Raw genomic sequence first — 26,029 nt, forward strand, 5'->3', positions numbered from 1 at the left:
GAGGCTAGAGACTCATATATATATATATATACATATATATGTATATATACATATATATGTTTGTTCTTTTATCTGCTTACTAATGTGGCCAGCTTAGCTGGCTTTAGTAAAATACAGATGACAGAACAGAGAAGAGTAGGCATAGCCATTCATTTCTACAACTGGAGGATGCTTTAGTCATAAAAAAGGAACCAAGAAGAGGTTCTTAAATTCAGGAGACCATGGAAATTTTACCAATGAATGGAAAACTTCAAGGGAAGTTACATTTGGTGACCCTGGTGGGGGGTGTGGTTAATGCACAAATTGATTCCATTCTCCTCCCTTGCTATACCACTGTGTTAATATTCATTTGTTTCTTTAGGTTATTATAAGGGAAAAAAAATAAAGGCAAATTTAATAAACAAACTCAGCTGTTCTTCATTTAAGGTGCTGATGAAATTATGCATTAAGCAGCTTAAGTGGAGAACATACACAATTTTTAAGTAGTCATTTTTCAATGTTAAATCATTTCCCACATGTTAATATTCTGTTAAAAATGTTCCAGTTCTGGGCAGGATGGAATAGGCTATTCCTCCCAGATAATCTTACAACTTCAAAAACCTTGAGATACAACATAATAAACAGGCATAAGAAAACTAATGAGTAGAAAGAAGTTAGACTACTTACGGAGCTCAGGACTTGACCAACAATATGCCAGTGACTTTCCTTACTTATTCATTCCCATATATCCGGAAAAGGTTGCTGCAAGAGGTTCCAATTCAGAACCACCAACAGGTACATTCAAAAGAAGCTTCAGGAAAAGCTTATTTGTTGTTGTTGTTTGTTTTTGTTTTTTTGTTTTTTTGTTTTGTTTCATTTTGTTTTGTTTTTTTTTAGCCTCGGGACATAAAAAAGTATCTTAATAACAGAAAAGCTGTTTTGGCAATATCTATTTTACATTACCAGACACCAACAGGAAAAGCTCTTCCTTCCCTATCATTTCAGTGGGGCTGAATAAGAAACTAATATGCTACCACACCACACAAAAGCATGTTGTAGCACTCCAATTCTTTTCTTCTGCGTAGTAATGTTGGTATATCCCAAAACAGGGGGCTAAATGATCCCTTTGGTAGAAGCAAGTGATACTCTCATTTCCCCATTGGATTGTGTTGGCAGGGCTGAGGAGAGAGCTATTCCACTGACCTCTCATTGGAAGCAGGGAACTTTTTGGTTCCCTTGTTGGGGCAGCATCAGTGAAGCTGAGTAGGAGTTGATTTTCCATCTCTCATACAATGGAAGCAAGTGTGCTAGATTTCCCTGCCTGAATAGTGGTATTGGAGTTAACATCAATATGAACATCCATTCTCACTCATAAGCAAAGGGAGTTAATAAGACAGTATGAAACAGAGTTAGTATTCAATATGTTTCATCCTCACCCCAGTATCAGTGGGTTTCATTGAGGATCTGAGCCTACACCCCACTTGGGATCTATGATACAGAATAAGATGGTGTGAATCGAAGCTAGTCAACACTCCACTTTCCTTCTGCTGTCAGCAGGCCCAGGGAAAGTTAAATGTCCATAACCATCTGGCAACAATGACACTGAAAGAGAAAGTATGAAACAGGACTTCTTGGCACCCTGTCTCCCACCAGTGTCAGCAAGATCCAATGAGCAACTAAGCTTATACCACCATTCAGCATCAGTGTCACAGAATGAGGTGATGTGAGGTAAGGATAGTCATCACTCTACTTCTCTACCTCCCTTCATTCAGTAGGATCCCATAGGATGCTGAGCTTTTACCTTCACCTGGCATCAGTGAGGTAGAATATGGGGCTAGAATGACAACTGCTTCCTACTCCCCTCCACAATTATCAGCAAGGTCAAGTAGAGAACTCAGCTTTCCACTCCACCCTATAGCAACAAAATATTAGAGTAAGCCTTCCATTACTCCACTCCCTGGTGTCAGTGGGGCCAAGGAAGGAGTTGATCTTATACCTGTCTCACTCAGAGGCAATGAGGAGGTATGAAGAAACGCCCTACTTCCACTAGGAAGGTGTCAAGAGTGCTGAAGGAAGAAGCTTAACTCCCACCCATCCCCACCAGTCTGTAAAGAAACATTGTGAAAAAAAAAAAAAAAAAGAAAGAAACATTGTGAGCCAGCATTCCACTTTTCCTATGGTATATCAGGAGGTCCCAGAGGGAATTTAAACATGCATGCACACACACACACACACACACACACACTCACCTGTCCCTTTTATTGCACTTCAACAGGAGATTAAATAGGACCACTGTCACATAAAATAATATCCAACAATGTCTGGGATACAATCATAATCACTTATTATATCAAGAACCACAGAAATTACTATATAAATGACAAAAGACAATCAACAAATGCCAACACAGGGTTAAATCAGAATTTGGAATTCTATGACAAAGATTTTAATAGAAGTCATCATAAAAATTCTTAAGCCAATACAAGTGAAAAAAAAAAAAAAACAGAAAATATCAACAAAACATATGAGTTATAAAAATGATCCACTTTTAGTTGCAGCAGAAGATGAAATAGACCACGTTACCTCACACTTTTCTTCTAAACACAAGAAAATTTCCTGAAAATAATTCAACAGACAGTTATAACTATGAAACGTGTAAAGAAGTTTGACTGGCTAAGGTCCTCAGGAGTTGAACTACAACACTGCAGTGAATTCCTTGTGTTTTATTTTTTTAATTTCTTTATACATGCAGTTCTGGGCAATAAAGAGCTCTACATGTGGGGCGCCTGGGTGGCTCAACCATTAAGCGTCTGCCTTCGGCCCAGGTCATGATCCCGGGGTCCTGGGATTGAGCCCTGCATCAGGCTCCCTGCTCTGCGGTAAGCCTGCTTCTCCCTCTCTCCCTCACCCTGCTTGTGTTCCCTCTCTTGCTGTCTCTTTCTCTGTCAAATAAATAAAAAAATCTTTAAAAAAAGAGCTCTACATGTGGCAACCACAAGACATAGAGAGACAAACAAAAAATAGAAAAAAAAAAAAAAAGAAAAAGAAAAGAAAAGCCTAATCTTGTTAGGCAAGTCACTGGGAAAGGGAAAGCCCAGTGAGGACTTGGGAAGCAGAACCATACTCAATGACAGGAGTGGCTAATCTGCATACTGCAATATCACTAGCAAAATACAGTAAAGCTGCCCAATTCCCACATCACAGTGGTCAGCAGAAGTAGCAAAATCTACCATGAAAACATCACTAGCAAAACCTGAAAGGGCAAACCAATCACTGCCTTGCATCAGCTAGCTGCAATAGGTTGTATCTTCCTGCAGAAGCATCATGAACAGAATCTGGGTGGATCAAGACATGTGTTGCCTCAAAACTGCTGGCAGTGGTGAGTAAGCTCTGTATGCATCAGTGGCAACAGTGAAACCAAGGAGGGGAGAAGCCATCCCCTACTCCACATCCATGTACAGCCACAGAAGTATTTGAAGAAATAATGGCTAAAAAATCCCAAACTTGGTGAAATACCTAATCTGTTATCAGCATCATTACCAACAGAACCTGCGGGCCAACCCATTCTCCATCCCACAACCACTGACAACAACAGGCCTGATCTAGCCATAATGAGGATATTAGCAGAGCTCAGGAGAGCTGCCAGAATATATATGATAAACCCATAAAGAATGACTGCTTGGGTGGTGCTTGGGTGGCTCAGTCATTAAGTGTCTGCCTTCGGCTCAGGTCATGATCCCAGGGTCCTGGGATTGGGCCCCGCATTGGGCTTTCTGCTCAGTGGGAAGCCTGCTTCTCCCTCTCCCACTCCCCCTGCTTGTGTTCCCTCTCTCGCTGTCTCTGTCTCTGTCAAATAAATAAATAAAATCTTAAAAAAAAAAAACAATTACTGCTTGGTAAAACAGAAATTGAAATGGGGTTAAAAAATCCCCTAATATAATATCCAATATGTTCCAGATGCCATAAAACATTACTAGTCATCTAAGAACAATGACAATCATAACTTAAATGAGAAAACACAATCAATAGAAAACAATAAGATATATCAAATATTGAAATTATCTGATGATTTTAGAAAAGACATTATAAAATTGTGTCAAGAAGTAATTATGATGATTCCTCTTGAAATGAATAAAAAAGAATCTCAGAAAAGAAACATAAGTTATTAAAAAAACACAATAGGAATTAAGGGTTGAAAAATAAAATAACCAAAATTTAAAATTACCAGAATTAATATGTAGAAGAGATGACAGAAAGAGTTAGTTAACTTGATGACAGATCAACAGAATTTCCATGATAAACAACAAAGAAAAAATAGACTAAAAATGGACAAAGACTCAGAAACCTGTGGGATAATAATCCAAGATCTAATATTCATATAATTTGATTTCCAGAAGTAGAGGATACAGTGATTGTGACTGAAGACATTTTTGAAGAAATAATGGCTGAAATTTCTCAAATGTGATGAAAGGAATGAACTTATAGATTTAAAAAGCTGAGTAAACATCAAATAGATGTATGCCAAATATGTCATAAAGTTCTGAAAACTAAATACAAAGAAAACAAATATTAAATGCAACCAGAAAAATGACGCCTTACCAGTAGGAGGATACCAATTCCAATAATTGGATTTCTCATTTGAAATCATGGAGATCAGAAAGAAGTGGTGTATTTCTTAAAATACTGAAAGAAAAAAAAAAACAGTTAACTGAGAATTATACATTCAATGAAATTATGCCTCAGAAATGAAGGGTAAGAGGAGATATCCATGGACAAAAAAATACTAAGATAATTTGTCCCCAGCAAATCTACCTTTGACTAATGCCTAAAGGAGGCTCTTCAAACAAAGGAAATGATAGGTATTCATTTGCATCGACATGGATGGAACTGGAGGGGATTATGCTAAGTCAAATAAGCAAGCAGAGAAAGACAATTATCATATGGTTTCAATCATATGTAGAAAATAAGGAATAGCAGGAAAGACCATAGGGGAAGGGAGAGAAAACTGAAAAGGGGGGGATCAGAGAGGGAGACAAACCATGAGAGACTATGGACTCCAGGAAACAAACTGAGGGTTTCAGAGGGGAAGGGGGTGATGGGATGGGGTAGCTGGGTGATAGCTTTTAAGGAGGGCAAGTGATGCGATGAGCACTGGGTGTTATATGCAACTAATGAATCATTGAACACTACATCAAAAATGAATGATGTACTATATGGTGACTAACTGAACATAATAATAATAAAAAAACACAAAGGAAATGATAGGAAATGTTGGAACTTAATAAATTAAAGAACAGCAGCCTGGGTAAAAGTAAAGGTAAATATAATCATTTTTTTCTTCTTCCAATGAATTCCTTAAATCATATCTGACTGTAGAAGCAAAAATTATATCTGTTGCAGTGTTTAATATTTGTGGATGAAATACTAAAAATATATATTTAATAGTTGGGGAGTGTAAGCAGAGTTTCAATACTTCATTTGAAGTGGTAAAACACTGAGTATCAGTAGTCTGTGATAAGTTACATATGAATAATGGAATATCTAGGGAAACCACAAGAAAGCTATAAAAATGATATATTCAAAACAAGTATAATTAAAGCAAAACGAAATCCTAAAAAAAAGAAGTAATCAACAAGAAACCATGGAAAGAGAAAAAGACAATAGAGGAAGAGAGGAAACAAATAGAACATAAATAATAATATGGCAGGCTTAAGTACTAACATATAAATAACATTATTATTATTTATTTCTTCCAATATTTTATTTAAATTCAAGTTAGCTAACATATACTTGGTTTCAGGAATAGAATTTAGTGGTCCATCACTTACATATAATATCAATTGCTCATTAAACAAGTGCCCTCCTTAACGCCCAACACCCATTTAGACCATCCCCTCCAGCAACCCTCAGTTTGTTCTCTACAGCTAAGAGTCTCTAAAGTCTTGCGTCCCTCTCTGTTTTTATCTTATTTTATTTTTCCTTCCCTTCCCCTTTGTTCATCTGTTTGGTTTCTTAAATTTCACATATGAATGAAATCATATGGTATTTGTCTTCTTCTGACTGACTTATTTCCCTTAGCATAATACACTCTAGCTCCATCCACATTGTTGCAAATGGCAAGATTTCATTCTTCTTAATGGCTGAATAATGTTATGTGTGTGTATATATATATATATATATATATATATATATATATAGAGAGAGAGAGAGAGAGAGAGAGAGAGAGAGAGAGAGAGAGAGACTTCTTTAACCATTCATCAGTTGATGGACATTTGGGCTCTTTCCTTATTTTAGCTATTATTGATAGTGCTGCTATAAACATTGGGATGCATATCTAATGGGAAAAATTATCTTCAACTAATTGTGTTGGGAAAACTGGACAGCACCACACAGAAGAAAGAAACTCACTACTTTCTTACACCATACACAAAAAATAAATTCAAAATGGATAAAAGACCTAAATGTAAGACAGGAACCCATCAAAATCCTAGAGTAGAAAACAGGCAGCGACCTCTATGACCTTGGCCCCAGCAACTTCTTGCTAGACACGTCTCTAAAGGCAAGAGAAACAAAATGCAAAATAAACTATTGGGACTTCATCAAAATAAAAAGCTTTCACACAGCAAAGGAAACCATATGGTAGACCAGATGGACTTAGGAGATATACATAGAATATTCCATCCTAAAACAACAGAATACTAATTTTTCTTGAGTGTACATAGAACTTTCTCCAGAATAGACCACATACTGGGTCTCAAATCAGGTCTCAACCAATACTAAAAGACTGAGATTATTCCTTGTATATTTTCAGACCACAGTGCTTTGAAACTGGAACTCCATCACAAGAACAAAATTGGAAGGAATTCAAACACTTGGAAGTTAAAGAGCATCCTGCTAAAGAATGATTGAATTAACCAGGAAATTAAAGAAGAACTAAACCAATTCATGCAAACTAATGAGAATAAAAACACATTGGTCCAAAACCCATGGGATACTGCAAAGGCAGTCCTAAGGGGGAACTACCTAGCCATCCAAGCCTCTCTGACAAAAATTGGAAAAATCCCAAATGCACAAGCTAACCTTACACCTAAAGGAGGTGGAGAAAGAACAGCAAATAAAACCTAAAGGAACCAGGAGAAGATAAATAATAAAGATTAGAGCAGAGATCAATGAAATAGAAACCAGATAAACAGTAGAACAGATCAACAATACTAGAAACTGGTTCTTTGAAAGAATTAATAAGATCAATAAACCTCTGGCCAGATTTATTCAAAAGAAAAGGGAAAAGACCCAAATCAATAAAATCATGAATGAAAGGGAAGAGATCATGACTAACACCAAGGAAATAGAAACAATTATTAGAAATTATTACCACCAACTATATGCCAACAAATTAAGCAATCTGGAAGGAAAGGATGCCTTCCTGGACACTTATAAAATACCAAGACCGAAACAGGAAGAAACAGACAATCTGAATAGACCAATAACCAGAAACGAAATTGAAGCAGTGATCAAAAACCTTCCAATAAACAAGAGTCTAGGGCCAAATGGCTTCCCTGGGGAATTCTACTGAACATTTAAAGATGAAATCATACTTACTCTACTGAAGCTGTTTCAAAAAATAGCAATGGAAGGGAAACTTCCAAATTGGTTCTATGAGGCCAGCATTACCCTGATCACAAAACCAGGCAAAGACCCCATCAAAAAGGAGAATTACAGACCAATATCCCTGATGGACTTGGATGTGAAAATACTCAACAAGATCCTAGCCAATAGGATCCAACAGTACATTAAGAGGGTTATCAATCATGACCAGGTGGTAATTATTCCTGGCATGCAAGGGTGGTTCAACATTCACAAATCAATCAAGGTGATAGAGCACATTAATAAAAGAAAAATACAAGAACCATATGATCCTCTCAACTGATGCAGAAAAAACATTTGACAAAATACAGCATTCTTTCCTGATTAAAACTCTTCAGAGTGTAAGGATAGAGGGAACATACCTTGATATCATAAAAGCCATCTATGAAAAGCCCACAGCAAATATCATTCTCAATGGGGAAAAACTGAGAGATTTACTCTTAATGTCAGGAAGACATAAGGGATGCCCACTCTTGCCATCTTTGTTAAACACAGTACTAGAAGTCCTAGCCTCAGCAATCAGACAGCAAAAAGTAATAAAAGGCATTCAAATTGGCAAAGAAAAAGTCAAAATATCTCTCTTTGCAGATGACATGATACTTTATGAGGAAAACCCAAATTATTCCACCCACAAATTACTAGAACTCATTACAGCAATTCAGCAACGTGGCACGATACAAAATCAATGCACAGAAATCTGTTGCATTTGTATACACTAACAGTGTGACTAAAGAAAGAGAAATTAAGGAATTGATCCCATTTGCAATTGCACCAAAAACCATACCATGTCTAGGAATAAACCTAACCAAGGTGGTAAAGAATCTGTACTCTAGAAACTATAGAACACTTATTAAAGTAATTGTGGAGGACACAGAGACATGGAAAACATTCCACACTCATAGATTGGAAGAATAAACATTGTTAAAATGTTATACTGCCCAGAGCAATCTACACAATCAATGCAATCTCTATCAAAGAGACATTTCATATCAGAGAGACTACAGACATTTTTCACAGAGTTGGAAGAAACAATCCTAAAATTTGTATGGAACCAGAAAAAAACCTGAAAAGCCAAAGGAATGTTGAAAAAGAAAAGCAAACTTGGGGGCATCACAATGTCTGACTTCAAGGGCACGTGGGTGGCTCAGTCGTTAAGTGTCTGCCTTCGGCTAAGGTCATGATCCCAGGGTCCTGGAATCAAACCCCACATCAGGCTTCCTGCTCTGCAGGAAGCCTGCTTCTCCCTCTCCCACTCCCCACGCTTGTGTTCCTGCTCTCTCTGTGTCTCTCTCTGTCAAATAAATAAATAAAATCTTAAAAAAATGTCTGACTTCAAGCTATATTACAAAGCTGTGATCATCAAGACAGCATGGTATTAGCACAAAAAAACACATAGATCAGTGGAACAGAATAGACACTCTAGAAATGGACCCTCAACGTTATGGTCAACTAATCTTTGATAAAGCAGGAAAGAATATTGAATGGAAAAAAGACAGTCTCCTCAGTAAATGGTGCTGGGAAAATTGGACAGCCACATGTGCAGGAATGAAGCTGGACCATTCTCTTGCACCATACACAAAGATATACTCAAAATGGATGAAAGACCTCAATGTGAGACAGGAATCCATCATAATCCTAGAGGAGAATATAGGCAATAACCTCTTCCACATTGGCCACAGCAACTTCTTTCAAGACACATCTCCAAAGGCCAGGGAAACAAAAGCAAAAATGAACTTTGGGGACTTCATCAAGATAAAAAGCTTCTGCACAGCAAAGGAAACAGTCAACAAAACAAAAAGACACTTCTTCAAATAATACATACAAATGGTTAACAGACACATGAAAAAATGTTGAACATCACTCACTAGTCATCAAAGAAATACAAATCAAAACCACAGTGAGATACCAACTTACATCTGTTAGAATGGCAAAAATTAACAAGCAGGAAACAACAAATTTTGGCAAGGACGTGGAGAAAGGGGAATCCTCGTACACTGTGGATGGGAATGCAAGCTGGTACAGCCACTCTGGAAAACAGTATGGAGGCTCTTCAAGAAGTTAAAAATAGAGCTAACCCTATATCCCAGAAATTGTACTACTAGGTATTTACTCCAAAGATACAGATGTTGTGAAATGAAGGGACACATGCACCCCAATGTTCATAGCAGCAATGTCCACAATAGCCAAACTGTGGAAAGAGCTGAGATGTCCATCAACAGATGAATGGATAAAAAATATGTGGTCATTTATACAATGAAATATTAATCAGCCATCAGAAAGGATGAATAACTACCATTTGCATCAACATGGATGGAACTGGAGGGGGTTATTCTAAGTCAAATAAGTCAAGCAGAGAAAGACAATTATCATATGGCTTCACTCATATGTGTAACGTATGAATATCATGGAGGACCATAGGGAAGGAAGGGAAAACTGAATGGTAAGAAATCAGAGGGGGAGACAAACCATGAGAGACTGGACTCCAGGAAATAAACTGAGGGTTTCAGATGTCAGGTGGTGGTGAAATGGGGTAACAGGGTGATGGGCATTAAGGAGGTCACATGTTGTGATGAGCACTGTGTGTTTTATTCAATTAATGAATCATTGAACACTACATCAAAAACTAATGATGTACTATATGTTGGCTAACTGAACATAATAAAAAAACAGTTAAAAAAAAAAAAGAATGGATGCTGTATTTTTTTAAATGCTTTTTCTGGGGGTACCTGGGTGGCTCAGTCATTAAGCATCTGCCTTCAGCTCAGGTTGTGATCCCAGGGTCCTGGGATCAAGCCCCACATTGGGCTCCCTGCTAGGTGGGAGGCCTGCTTCTCCCTCTCCCTCTCCCCCTGCTTGTGTTCCCTCTCTCACTGTGTCTCTCTCTGTCAAATAAATAAATAAAATCTTTTAAAAAAATGCTTTTTCTGTATCAATTGAGAGGATCATGTGGTTCTTGTCTTTTATTAATGTGCGCTATCACATTGATTGATTTGCGAATGTTGAACCACACTTGCATCCCAGGAATAAATCCCACCTGGTCATGATGGATAATCCTTTTAATGTACTGTTGGATCCTATTGGCCAGGATCATGATGAGTATTTTGGCATCCACGTTCATCAGGGATATTGGTCTGTAATTCTCCTTTTTGATGGGGCCTTTGCCTGGTTTTGGGATCAGGGTAATGCTGGCCTTATAGAATGAATTTGGAAGTTCTCCTTCCATTTCTACTTTTTGGAACACCTTCAGTAGAATAGGTACGATTTCATCTTTAAATGTTTGGTAGAATTCTCCAGGGAAGCTGTCTGGCCCTGAACTCTTGTTTTTTGGGAGGTTTTGGTCACTGCTGCAACTTCGTTTCTGGTTATTGGTCTGTTCAGATTTTCTACCTCTTCCTGTGTCAGTCTTGGTAGTTTATAAGTTTCCAGGAATTCATCCATTTCTTTCAGATTGCCTAATTTGTTGGCATATAGTTGCTCATAATATGTCCTATAACTGTCTGTATGTCTTTGGTGTTGGTCATGATCTCTCCCTTTTCATTAATGATTTTATTGATTTGGGTTCTTTCTCTTTTCCTTTGGCTATGTCTGGCCAGAGGTTTATCGATCTTATTTAATTCTTTCGAGGAACCAGCCTCTAGTTTTGTTGATATGTTCTTCTGTTCTTCTGGCTTCCACTTCATTGATTTCTGCTCTAATCTTTATTATTTCTCTTCTCCTGCTTCATTTAGGTTTTATTTGCTCTTCTTTCTCCAGGTCTTTTAGGTGTAGGGTTAGGTTGTGTATTTGGGATTTTTCTAATTTTTTGAATTAAATTGGTTTGCTTGGGTTCCTATGTATTTCCTTCTTAGGATCACCTTTGCTCTATCCCATAGGTTTTGGACCAATCTGTTTTTATTCTCATTAGTTTGCATGAATTGTTTAAGTTCTTCATTTATCTCCTCATTGACCCATTCATTCTTTAGCAGGATACTCTAACCTCCAAGTGTTTGAATTCCTTCCAATTTTGTTCTTGTTACTGAGTTCCAGGTTCAAACATTGTTGGTATGAAAATATGCAGGGAATAATCTCAATCTTTTGGTATTCATTGAGACCTGATTTGTGACCCACTAAGTGATCTATTCTGGAGGAATTTCCATGTGCACTAGAGAAGAATAAGCATTCTGTTGTTTTATGGTGGAATGTTCTGTATATATCTGGGAAGTCTGCCTGGTCCAGTGTATCATTCAAAGCCCTTGTTTCCTTGTTAGATGATCTGCCCATTGTTGTGAATGGGGTGTTGAAGTCCCCTACTATTAATGCATCATTATCAATATGTTTCTTAATTTAGTTAGTAATTTGTTTATATAATTGGCTGCTCCCACCTTGGGGGCATAGATATTTACAATTGCTAGATCTTCTTGTTGGATAGACCCTTTAAGTAGAATATAGTGTCCCTCTATGTCTCTTATTACCATCTTTATTTTAAAATCTAATTTATCTGATTTGATCTGATTTATCTAATTTATCTGATATGAAGATATGAAGCTACCCTAGCTTTCTTTTGAGGTCCATTAGCGTGGTAAATGGTTCTCCATCCCCTCACTTTCAGTCTGGGTGTGTCTTTAGGTCTAAAATCAGTCTCTGGCAGACAGCTTATGAATGGGTCTTATTTCTTCATCCAAATCTGATGCCCTATGTCTTTTAGTTGGAGCATTTCACCCATTTACATTCAGAGTAACCATTGAAAGATATGAATTTAGTGCCATTGTATTGCCTATAAAGTTCAAGCTCCTGTAGATTGTCTCTGTTTCTTTCTGGTCTATGTTACTCGTTGGGTCTCTCTTTGCTTACAGCAGCCCCCTTAATATTTCTTGCAGGGCTGCCTTGGTGGTTACACATTCTTTCAGTTTCTGTCTGTCCTGGAAGCTCATAATCTCTCAATCCATTCTGAAAGATAGCCTTGCTGGATAAAGTATTCTTGGCTGCATGTTCTTCTCATTTAGTACCTTGTATATATCTTGCCAGCCCTTTCTGGCCTGCCAGGTTTCTGTGGATAGGTCTGATGTTATTCTGATGGTCCTCCCTCCATATGTAAGGAACTTCCTCTACCTAGCTGCCCTCATGATATCTTCTTAGGTTCTAAGATTTGCAAGCTTTACTATTATGTCAGGTTGTTGATCTATTTTTATTGATTTTGGGAGGGCCCTCTCTGCCTCTTGGACATGAATGCTTGTTCCCTTCACCAGATTAGGATAGTTCTCAGCCATGGGATTTGCCCCAATATACTTTCTATCCCTCTTTCTTTTTCTATGCCTTCTGGAATCCCAATAATTCTGACACTGGTTCATTTCAAGGCATCATTATTTTTTTTTATTTTATTTTTTTTAAGGCATCATTAAATTCTTGAAGCCTTTCTTCATGGGCTATTAGCTGTCTTTCTCTCTTTTCCTCAAGTTCCTTCCTTTCCATCAGCCTGTCCTCTAGATCACTTATTCTCTCTTCTTCCACATTGACCCTAGCTGCTAGAGCATCCAATTTACACTGCATCTCTTTCATAGCATTTTTAAGTTCAGCCTGATTAGATCTCATTTCTGCCCTTAGAAATTCTGTACTATTACTTATGCTTTTCTCAAGCCTAGCTATTAAATTTATAATTGCTATCCTGAATTCCATCTCTGACATCTTGCTTATATCCATATCAATTAGCTCTGTGGCAGAGAATATTGCCTCTGGTTCTTTCCTTTGTTTTGAATTCCTCCTTCTAGTCATTCTGCCCAGGAATGATGGTTGAGTGAATGAACAGAGTCCAAAATATCATCTATGACCCAAGCAAAATGCACCCTAGAAAAAATCCAAATTGGTCAGAAGACACTACAGGAAAGCAAACAAAGCCAAAATGAAACAAAACAATAAAAAGCCAGGGAGAGACTATAATGTCACAGGGTGGACAAAGCAGGGTGATCCACTTGTTCCTGATTGAGTTTTGGTCTCTGTGTTAGAAGATACTACATCCATAAATAAATAAATAAATAAATAAATAAATAAATAATAAAAAATTAAAAAAAAGAAGACACTACATCCCAAAATTACAAAGAAAGCAAAATTACATATATGTTTATATATAAAATTAAGTAGAGTGGAAAAAGGACTAGAATGAAGCATACAGCTATAAAATGTGATGTGAAAAAATAAAAGTTAAAAAGCAACTTAAAAAAATAAGTTGGTAAAATAAGAATCTGGTTGAAACAGGAAAAAGGGGGAAAAAAAAGACAAAGAAATGGAAAATTTTAGACTGAAGGGAAAACGAGTTGCTAGGAAACAACTAGAGCTCAATATACTATTTGCCTCCGGTGCAGGAGTTTTACATTTTGGGATCCATAAGCTTGTCATTTACCTGTTCTTCCAGTCTGTCTTCTTGGGGAGGGGCCTGCTGTGCTGCTTTCTCAGGTGTCTTTACCTGGGCAGAGTTGCCCCACCCCTTGTCAGGGGGATGGGCTCAATGTAAGCTGGTCATCTTTGTGGCTTTTTTCCCTTCGTGGCTTTTCTAGCCTCTTCAGAGGGTCAGAGCAAAAATGGCCATGCCTGTATATTGTGGTCTCCCTCTTCAATAAACCCTCCAGGGCAACCAGTTTCCACTTCTGTGTGTGCCAAACTCTGCAGAGTCCCACTGTTCATGCCCACTGCAATCCTCCCAGGGGGCATCCCAGGGACCTGGGAGCATCACTGAGGTTTGTGTCTTTGTGACTGCAAGCAGTTGTGGGCTCCCACCTGCACCCTGCTCCTCTGTTCCCAGATCATGGCTGGGTGCCACCCTACTGTCCTTTCCAGGGCCACCACTACCCTGAGAGGTGTTGCCCAGTCGTGGGCACAGCCCTTTTGTCCCTCCCAGGGGATGGTAAATGGCCCACACATTCCAGTCCTTTTCAGGGTGCTCAGGCAAAGAGCCGTCTCCTTATTGGCCTGGCTCATGGTTTATGGAGACCAGAGCTGAGATTCCCTCCTGGGCTCGCTGACCATAACCAGTTTCCCTGCTCCACTGCTTGCATACTCTATCGGTTCAGGCACCCCCATTCTTTCTGTGTCTCCTGGAATCCTGAGACCACAGTGACCCACCCAGAATTCTGCCCTTTTCATCCCCCAAGCATCTTTCAGAAAGGGATGTCTCTCAGTAGAGCAGATTTCTAAGGGTTCCAAATTTGCACTCTAGTGTTATATCATTTTCCAGTAGCCAGCTATAAAGACTCCATCCCTGCTCCATTTATCTTCCATTATTTCCCCACAGATTCACGACTCTGTACCTCCTACCTTGCAAAAAGTTGTTTTTCTGCTTGTAAAGTTCTAGATATATTTTCTTATCTCTCAGGCTGAATTCATGGGTATTCAGAATGGTTTGATAGATATCCAATTAATTCGAGGGACCAGATGAAATGAGGTCCCCTACTTTCACCATCTTGCCTCCCCAGTGTTTGTTCTTCCAATCCATGACCAATTGAATGCTTTTCCATATCTTTGTGTCATCTTCAGTTTCTTTTATAAGTGTTCTATAGTTTGCACAGTATTGATCTTTCACCTCTTTGGTTAGGTTTATTCCTAGGCATCTTATGGTATTTGGTGCAATTGTAAATGGGATGGATTCCTTGATTTTTCTTTCTGCTGCTGCATTATTGGTGTATAGAAATGCAACAGATTTCTGTACACTGATTTTATATCCTGTGATGTAGCTGAATTCAAATATCAATTCTAGCAATATTTTTTTTTGTGTGTGGAATCTTTCAGGTTTTCTACATAGAGTATAATGTTATCTGTGAAGAGTGAAAGTTTGACTTTTTCCTTGCATATTTGGACGTCTTTTATTTTGTTGTCTGATTGCTGAGGCTAGAACTTCCAGGACTATGTTGAACAACAGTGATGAGAGCAGACATCCCTATCCCGTTCCTGACCCTAGAGGAAAGCTCTCAGGTTTCTTTCTTTCTTTCTTTCTTTTTTTTTTTTTCCCCATTGAGGATGATATTAGCTATGGGTCTTTTGTGTATGGCCTTTATGATGTTGAGTTATGTTCTTTCTATATCTACTTTCTTGAGAGTTTTGACCAAGAAAAGATGCTGTATTTTGTTAAATGTTTTTTTTTTTCTGCAACTTTGAGAGAATAATATGGTTCTTATCCTTTCTTTTATGAATGTGGTGTATCATGGTAATTAATTTATAGTTATTGAACCACCCCTGAAACCCAGGATTAAATCCTATGACTGTGGTGAATAATTCTTTTAAAGTATTGTTGGATTTGATTTGCTAGTATTTTGTTGAGAATTTTTGCACCCATATTCATCAGGGATATTGGTTTGTAATTCTTTTTAGTGTGGTCTTCATCTGGTTTTGTAATCAAGGTAATGCTGGCTTCATAGAATGATTTTAGAAGTTTTCCTATTTTTTGGAATAGTTCAGAAGAACAGTTATTAATCTTCCTTAAATGTTTGGTAGAATTCTCCTGGGAAGTCATCCAGCCCTGGATTTTGTTTGTTGGGGGATTTTTGATTACTGATTCAGTTTCTTTGCTGGTTATGCATCTAATCAGATTTCCTATTTTTTCCTGTTTCAGTTTTGGTAGTTTATATGTTTCAAAGAATATATCCATTTCTTTCAGATTGCCCAATTTGGTGGCATATAATTGTTTGTAATATTCTTGTATAATTGTTTGTATTTCTGTGGTGTTGGTTGTGGTCTTTCCTCTTTCATTCATGATTTTATTAATTTGGGTCTTTTCTCACTTATCAATTTTGTTAATTCTTTCAAAGAACCAGCAGCTATTTTTGTTGATATGTTCTACTGTTTTTTTTTTTTTTTTTTTTTAAGTTTCTGTATCAATTATGTCTGCTCTAATCTTATTATTTCCCTTCTTCTGCTGTTTTTAGGCTTTATTTGCTGTTCTTTTTCCAGCTGCTTTAGGTGTAAAGTTGGGTTGTGTATTTGATATTTTTCTTGCTTCTTGAGGAAGGTCTGCATTGCTATATACTTTCATCTTAGGACTGCCTTTGCTGCATCCCAAAGGTTTTGGACTATTGTGTTTTCATTTTCATTTGCTTCCATGTATTTTTTAATTTCTTCTTTAATTTCCTGGTTAACCCATTCATTCTTTAGTAGGATGTTCTTTCTTCCATGTATTTGTGGCCTTTCCAAATTTTTTCTTGTGGCTGATTTCAAGTTTCATAGCCTTGTGGTCTGAAAATATGCATGGTATGATCTCAGTCTTTCTGTATTTGTTGAGTCCTGATTTGTAACCCAGTATGTGATCTATTCTGGAGAATGTTCCATGTTCACTCATAAAGAATGTGTATTCTGCTCCTTTAGTATGATATGCTCTAAATTTATCTGTTAAGTCCTTCTGGTCCAGTGTGTCATTCAAAGACATTGATTCCTTGTTGGTTTGCTGCTTAGATGGTTTGTCCATTATTGTAAGTGAGATGCTAAAATACCCTACTATCACTGTATTATTATCAATGAGTTTAAGTTTATTATTAATTGATTTATAGTATATGTGCTGCCGAAGCAAGCACTATTATTAATTGATTTATATATTTGGGTCTTACCAAGTTGGGGGCATAAATATTTACAATTGTTAGATCTTCTTGTTGGATAGACCCTTTATTATGATATAGTGCCCTTCTTCATTTCTTATTATAATCATTGTTTTAAAATCTAGTTTGTCTGCTATAAGTATGGCTACTCCAGCTTTCTTTAGATGCCCATTAGCACGATAAATGTTTTTCCATTCCTCACTTTCAATCTGGAAGTGTCTTTGTTTCTAAAATGAGTCTTTTGTAAGGAGCATATCAATGTGTCTTTTTCCCCCCCCTCTGTTCTTATATCTTATGTCTTTTGATTGGAGCATTTAGTTCATTTACATTCAGAGTAATTATTGATAGATGTGAATTTAGTGCCATTTTATTACTTGTAAAGTCACTGTTCCTGTAGATTATCTCTGTTCCTTTCTAGTCTTTGTTGCTTTTGGTCTCTCTTTCTCACTCACAGAGTCCCCTTTAATATTTCTTGCAGAGCTGGTTTAGTGTTCATGAACTCCTTTAATTTTTGTCTGGGAAAATCTATCTCTGCTTCCATTCTGAATGACAACCTTGCTGGATAAAGTGTTTTGGACTGCATATATTTCCTATTTAGTACATTGAATATATCATGGCACTCTCTACTGGCCTGCCCAATTTCTGTAGATGGGTCTTCCACTAAGATCATGTGTCTACCTTTGTTGGTTAAGGACCTTTTGTCCCTAGCTGCTGCTTGAATTTTTTTTCTTTGTATTTTGCAAGTTTCACTATGATATATCTTAGTGTTAACCTGTTTTGTTGATTTTGAGGTGGGTTCTTTGTGTCTCCTGGACTTGAATGAACATTTCCTTCCCCAGATTAGGGAAATTTTCAGCTATAATTTGTTCAAATAAGCCTTCTGCCCCTTTTTCCCTCTCTTCTTCTTCTGGATATCCTGTGATAAGATATTATTGTGCTTTATGGAATCGCTGAGTTCCCTATGTCTATATTTATGATCTAATAGTTTTTTCCCCCTTCTTTTCAACTTTGTTATTTTCCATAAGTTTATCTTCTATATCACCTATTCATTCCTCTGCTTTTTCCATCCTCATTGTGATTAAATCCAGGCAGTTTTGCATCTCAGTAATACCATTTTTTTTCTAATTTGACCTGACTAATTTTTAGGTCTCTTTTCTTCATAGCAAGTGTTTCTCTGATGTTTTCTATGCTTTCTTCAAGCCAAACTAGTATTCTTATGACTGTTGTTCTGAAGTCTTATTCAGACATATTGCTTATATCTGTTTAGAGCAAATCCTTGGCTACGATTTCCTCTTTATCATTCTTTTGGGGAGGATTGCTCCATCTTGTCATTTTGTCTAGAGTTTTTTTGTTTGTTTTGTTTTGTTTTGTTTTTTAGTGTTATGAAAGCTTTTTATGTTTCCTGCTACTGAGAGTAATGCTATATTAAAAAGGGGCCATACACTGTCCAGGGTCTACTGCTTCAAGAAGAGTTTCTGGTGTATGCTGTGTGCACTCTGCTGTTGTGTTTTGTCCACTCATTCCCAGAGGTCAATCCTCTGCAGAGTTCCTCCTTGCTTGCAGTGGGGAGCGTTCAGACCTTTAGCAAGGTGTGCTTTGATTTGTTTGTTAAAATTAGAGCAATTAAAAAAAACTGATTAAAAAAAAGAAAAAGAAGAAAAAAAGCAAACAAACCAACAAACAAAAATGATAAGGCTGATTCCAAAGAAAAAGAGGGAAAAAAAAAGAAGTCTGATCTAAAAAACTGAGAAAAAGAAACAAACAAACAAGCAAACAAAAAGCTATAAGCCTGATTCCAAAGACAAAAATAAATAAATAAATAAATAAATAAATAAACAAACAAACAAACCTGGTCCTATTTCCACCATAACTGAAGTTGATGTTTTGGAGCACTCTATGATTAGTAGATTTGGTATAAGTGGGGGACTGTGTTGGTCCACTGGGGGAGAGGCCTACTGCACTGGCTCATAGTCCAACCTGCCCTAGTAAAGATGCCCTTGCAGGGTGCAGGGTGGTGGGGTTTGTTGCAAGTGCCTCCAGCCTCCATTGGGGGTTCTGTGTTGTTTGCTGAAGTCCAACTGTGCTAGTGGGTGTGTGGGGGCGGTGGGGAGTGGAAGATGGTTTCATCCTGCCCTCTCACCCCAGGGAGGGGAACTTGCTCCTGCCACTGTTCAGAAAGTTCTCACAGAAAAGCAACAATCTCCCCTCCATCTCAGGTTTCCATCGGATACCTGCCCTCAACCTGTCTGTGCCCAGACCACCAGCATGACCAGCACCTCAGTTCTGTGTTTTATCTCTGGTGCACAGATGGGATTCCAAACTCCAAATCTTAAAGGACCTGGCAAGGTGGGGACCTACTCCCTTCCCCTGGAGGAGAGCCTCACAGCATTGCACCAGGCGTCAGTCTGTCCCAGAAAGGCAGTTGCATAGCCTTGCAAGTGCCTGGAGTCTATGGTGAAGCATAGCAAAAAGCTGCAACCAGGTTATCTGACCTGTGTGCATGTCTCTGTCCCCTGCTGTTGAATGGCCACTCAATGACACCTGCTAGGTCCCTTGTCTTTGGAAAGGAAATATAGCCTCTTTCAAATGAACTGCAGAAAGGGGAACATTCTCTTCCAGTGCAACCCAGGGGATGCCCACACCATGCTGTCCACACTCTGCTCCAGGCCTTTACGCTCCCTTTCCCTGGGAGCACTCCAGTAAATGGTGTGGACTTCTAAAACCTCAGAATTTGAGATCAACTGTTTGCAAAAAAACTTGGTATCATCAGTTCCTCTCAATTCCTCAGTCAATGGTCTTGAAGTGTTTTTCTTGCATGAACCTGACACACTGTTCTTTCTCCCCCCCCACCGTGCCCCTCTCTCCCTGTCTTCTCTCTTGAAAAGGGTGCCCTCCCCTCTGCAGCACCATGGCTTTTCTTTCCCCCAGTTCATGTCTCTGCACCTCGCACCTGCCACTTTCTCTCCCTCTGATTGTACAGATTGTTATTTTAATTCTCAGATTGATTTCCTAGTTGTCTAAAATGATTTGATGTTGATCTAGCTGTGTTTGAGGAATAAGGCAAGTCCAGGGTCTCCCTATTACTCTGACATCTTAACTTCGTACCCCCCCAAATAATAACTTTAAATGAAAATTGTAACTATACTCCAAATAAAATACAGATTGGCCAAGTGAATTTAAAAATTGACTCTACTGGGGTGCGTGGGTGGCTCAGTCTAAGTGGCTGCCTTTGGCTCAGGTCATGATACCTGGGTCCTGGGATTGAGCCACACATCAGGCTCTCTGCTCAGTGGAGAGACTGCTTCTCCCTCTCCCTCTGCCTGCCACTCTGCCTACTTATGCTCTCTCTCTGTCAAATAAGTAAACAAAATCTTTAAAAAATGACTCTACTATAGGCTGAATAGAAGAAGTACACTGCAAAATAAAACATAGGTTGCAAACAAAAAGATAAAAAAATATGTCATGCTAACATTACTCAAAAAAGCAGGAATGGCTTATTACTATCAGAAAAACTTCATAACAAAAATATTCTAGTGACAAAGAGGCACGTTACATAAAAGGATAAGCCCACCAAGACATAGCAATCCTAGATGTGTATTCAAATAACAAGAGGGCTTCAAAATACATGATACAAAATCTGGTGAAGCTGAAAGGAAAAATAGATGAATTCACAAATATAGTTTGATATTTCAAATTCCCATTACCAGTAATTGGTAGAACTACTATATAGAAAATTAGCAAAGATATTGAACTCAACAACATATTAGTTAATAGGATCTAATTGACATCTATGGAACACTTTACTTAATAACAGAAGAATACACATTCTTTGCAAGTGTCCATGGAATGTTCACCAAGATATATCATGTCTTGGATATTCAACTTCAACTTATTTTTAAAAGTTGAAATAATACAAATATTTTCTCTGATCATTATGGATACAAAGTAGATATGATAATAGAAAGACAACAGGAAGATCTACAAATACTTGGAAATGTTCTTAAAAATATACATTCAAAGAAACCAAAGAAGAAATTCAAAAGAAAGAGGTCAAAGTGAAGTCTAAAGAAAATAAAATGTTAAACAGAACTAGATGAAAATAAAACACATAAAAATTTTGGGATATAACTACAGCAGTGTTGTAAAGGAAATTTATAGTACAAAATGCTTACATTAGAAAAAAAGAAAGTTGTCAAAAAAGGAGGAAAGGAGAAAGAAACCTAACACAAGCAAAAAGAAATATATAGTAAGAGCAGAAATCAATGAGATTGCAAACAGGAAAATAATAGAGAAAACAAACCATTAACTAGTTATTCAAAAATTTTGATACAATTCATAAATCTCTAGCAAAACTGAAAAAGATACAAACAGAAAAGACACTGATAGCCAAAATCAGGAGCAAAACAGAGATTTCAACACAGAACTAGCAACTATCAAAAAAAAATAATAATATAAAAAATTATGGTATTAAACTGGGCAATTCAAAAGAAATGGACCAATTCTTTGAAATTCACATATCACCAAAACGCAACTAAGATGAAATAGTGTAAATAGTCCTATAACAATTAAGAACATATAATTTATAATTAAAAATCTTCAAACAAAATTCCAGTACCAGATGGTTTCACTGGACAATTCTATAAAATATTTATGAATACCAATAGTACACAATTGTTCAATTACCTTCTATTCATATATTGGTGAAGGAGGAGCTCCCACCCAAAATAATAAGAGATGGCAGAACACCCAACACCCAGCAATGGAAAGATTATATTTGCAGTTTATTAGTGACATATACTCACATCCTGGGGAAGAAGAACATGGCAAACCATGCAGGGCTGCATAAGGGTTGTACTCAGGAATAGATTGAACCAACAGAGGTTGTGGAAGGCAGGCTTTATAGTAATTAAAGGGTGATGTGATCTTTGTTTTTGTTTGTTTTGTTTTGTTTTAGGAGGATGCAATTTTCTTGTTTGAATAATTTCAAAGGCACACAGTAAAGTGAAACCCATTAGTTTGAGGACTGGGTGGGTGGCAGCTGATCTGGATGATAGGGGAATTAGATAGTTCAGGAAACTTTCCCTTTGCATGGGGGCCTATCTGGTGAAAGCAAGAGAATGCATGGCTAAGCTTTTGAGGCCATATGATCTTCAAAGTTAGAAAGGCAGCATATGAAATTTTAGTGCTTATAATACAACAGCTTCTTCCAGAAAATAGGTGAGAACACTTTTCAATTAATTTTATGAGGTCATTATACACTAATAATAAAACCAGACAAAAGCAGGACAAAAAGAAAGTTACAAACCAATATCTCTCATGAACTTATATGCGAAAAGTAATCAATATAATATAAGGAAACTGAAGTCAGCAATGTATAAAAAAAATTATGCAATATGACCAACTGGGATTTATTCCAAGTATACAAGATTGGCTCAACATTAAAAAATCAATCAATGTGGCAGGGCTGACACAAGCTGCTGAACTTGCTCAGAGGAAGTCCCGCAGCCTTATGCTCTGGTGAGAATGCCCTTCTCAGTCAAGCTGCTGCACTCCCAGTGCAGCAGGCCCCTCAAGAAGACCAGCACAAGCCATTGCCCACATCACATCTTTAAAACCTGGAGTTTTAAAGGTCAGCCTTCTTGTCAGGGATAGAACCAGGAGGGCACTGCACTGCTCCTGGAGAGAACGGAGGCAAAAAACCTGGAGGCAGACAGTGTGAAAACAATAAACTAAAAAATGCCTGGGACACACAATGGGGAGATAATTTTCTCTTCTCAGAATGCTTCCCTGAGAGCAGTGTGCACAGAGACCCCTCTCTGGGGAAAATGGAGCTAGCTGGTGTTATTTCCCTCCCTCCCCCAGAATAAAAACAGAGATACCCACAGGAAACAGCACAGGGCCAACAGAGCCTCCATAACTTACAAGTCCCACACCCCTGCACTCTGAAAGGACTGCCCTTCTCAGTCAAGCTGCTTGAGTCTCATTACAGGCCCCTTCCCCAGAAGACCAGCAGAATCCACTGCCTACACCACATCTCCTGACCAGATTCTGCAGGGCTTCTTTTTTACTGGAAGTAGTATCAGGTCTCATTGAACAAACAGACAAGTGCACACTTAGTTAAAACTCATCTCATTCTGGTCAAAGACCAGATACTGCTCACTGCAGACAAGGAAATCCTCTGCAGATTACTGGCCTGAAGAATAAAGCAGCCAAAGCACAACAGCAGAGCACACACAGCACACACCAGAGACATTCCATGAAGCACCAAGCACTGGACACTATGTGATCTCTTCTTCACAAAGCCATTACTCTCAGAAGCAGGAAACAACTGGCTTTTCTAACACAGAAGAAGGTAGAAACTCAGACAAAATGCCATGATGAAGGAATTCATCCCAAATGAGACAACAATATAAGGCCATGGCCAGAGCTCTAAATGAAACAGATGTAAGTAACAACCTGATGGAGAATTTTAAGTAACAATCATAAGGATACTCATTGGGTTTTGGAAAAGAATGGAAGAAACAGGGAGACACTTACTGCAGATATAAAAGAGTTAAAAAAGAGGGGCGCCTGGGTGGCTCAGTTGATTAAGTGTCTGCCTTCAGCTCAGGTCATGATTCCAGGGTCCTGAGATCAAGCCCCACATCAGGCTCCTCACTCTCTCTCGCTATCTCTGTCTCTCAATTAAAAAAAATAGTTAAAAAAGAATAAATCAGAAATTAAGAATGCAAAAAATGATTTGGAAACAAGTTTGATGCAATGAACAACAGTCTGGAAGAAGCAGAGGAAAGAATTAGTGATGCAGAAGACAAAATAATGGAAAATGATGAAGCTGAAAAAAAGAGAGAAAGATTTATGGAACATGAGAATGGACTTAAGGAACTCCGTGACTCCATAAAACATAATAACATTCAAATTATAGGAGTCCCAGAAGAAGAAGAAAGAGAAAAGTGGCAAAAATGTTATTTGAGGAAATAGCTGAAAATTTACCTAACCTGGGGAAGGAATCAGACAACCAGATCCAGGAGGGACAAAGAAGTCCCATCAAAATCAACAAAGGGGGCGCCTGGGTGGCTCAGTTGGTTAAGCGACTGCCTTCGGCTCAGGTCATGATCCTGGAGTCCATGGATCGAGTCCCGCATAGGGCTCCCTGCTCGGCAGGGAGTCTGCTTCTCCCTCTGACCCTCCCAACCCTCCCCCCTCTCATGTGCTCTCTCTCTCAGTCTCTCTCAAATAAATAAATAAAATCTTAAAAAAAAAAATCAACAAAGGCAGGCCAACACCAGGACATAATGCACTTAAATTTGCAAAACAGAGTGATAAAGAAAAATAATCTTAAAAACAGCAAGACAAAAGAAGTCCTCAAATTACAAGGGAAGACCCATAAGGCTAGTTGGAGATTTCTCAACAGAAACTTGGCAAGCCAGAAGGGAGTAGTATGATGTATTCAAAGTGCTGAATGGGAAAAATCTGTAGCCAAGAATACTCTATTCCAAAAGGCTATCATTCAGAATAGAAGGAGAAATAAAGAGTTTCCTAGACAAAAACTAAAGGAACTCTTGACCACTAAACCAGGTCTGCAAGAAATATTAAAGGGAACTTTTTCAGTGAAAAGGAGAGACCAAAAGTGACAAGAACAAGTAAGTATCAGAGAAAATCTCCAGAAACAATGGCAAAGCAAGTCATAAAATGACACTAAAAACATATCTATCAATAATTACTCTGAATGTAAATGGACTAAATGTCCAATCAAAAGACATGGGATGTAAGAATGGATGAAAAACAAGATCCATCTGTATGCTGCCTACAAGAGACTCATTTTATATTTAAAAACACATGCAGATTGAAGGCATGCAGATTGAAGGTGAGAGGATGAAGAAATGTTTATCACAAAGATAAACATCAAAAGAAAGCCAGAGTACCAATACTTATATCAGAAAAACTATATTTTAAACCAGAAACTGAAACAAGAGATGAGGAAGGGCACTATATAGTAATAAGGGGAAAGATCCGACAAGAAGATCTAACAATTGTAAATACTTATGCACCCAACATGGGAGCATCCAAATGTATAAAGCAATTGATAACAAACATAAAGGAGCTCATTGATAATAATACAATAATAGTAGGGGACTTCAACACCCCCATCACATCAATGGAGAGATCATCCAAGCAGAAAATCAACAAGGAAACAAAGGCTTTGATTGACACACTGGACTAGATGGATTTAACAGATATATTCAGAAGATTTCATCCTAAAACAGCAGAATATGTATTTTTTTTTTCAAGTGCACATGAGACATTCTCCAGAATAAATCACATACTGGGTCACAAATCAGGTTTCTACTGCTACAAAAAGATTGAGATCATACCATGCATGTTTTCAGACAAGAATGCTATGAAACCTTAAGTCAACCACAGGAAAATATTTGGAAAGACCACAAATACATGGAGGTTAAAGAACACCCCACTAAAGAATGAATGGGTCAGCCAAGAAAATTTAAAAATAAATTAAAAATTACATAAAAGCAAATGAAAATGAAAACATGATGATCCAAAACATTTGGGATGCAGCAAAAGTGGTCATTAGAGGGGAGTATATAGCAATATAGGCTTACCAAAAGAAGCAAGAAAAATATTAAATAAACAATCTAATCTTACACCAAAAAGAGCTAGAAAAAGAGCAACAAACAAAGTCTAAAGTCAGTAGAAAGATGGAAATAATAAAGATTAGAGCAGAAATGATATAGAAACTAAAAAACAATAGAAAAGATCTATGAAATCAGGAGCTGGTTCTTTGAAAAAACAATAATAAATTGATAAACCTCAAGCCAGATTTATCAAAAAGAGAAGAG

The sequence above is a fragment of the Mirounga leonina genome, unplaced genomic scaffold (assembly GCF_011800145.1).
Source record: "Mirounga leonina isolate KUSES-001 unplaced genomic scaffold, KU_Mleo_1.0 Mir_204, whole genome shotgun sequence".
Taxonomy (NCBI): domain Eukaryota; kingdom Metazoa; phylum Chordata; class Mammalia; order Carnivora; family Phocidae; genus Mirounga; species Mirounga leonina.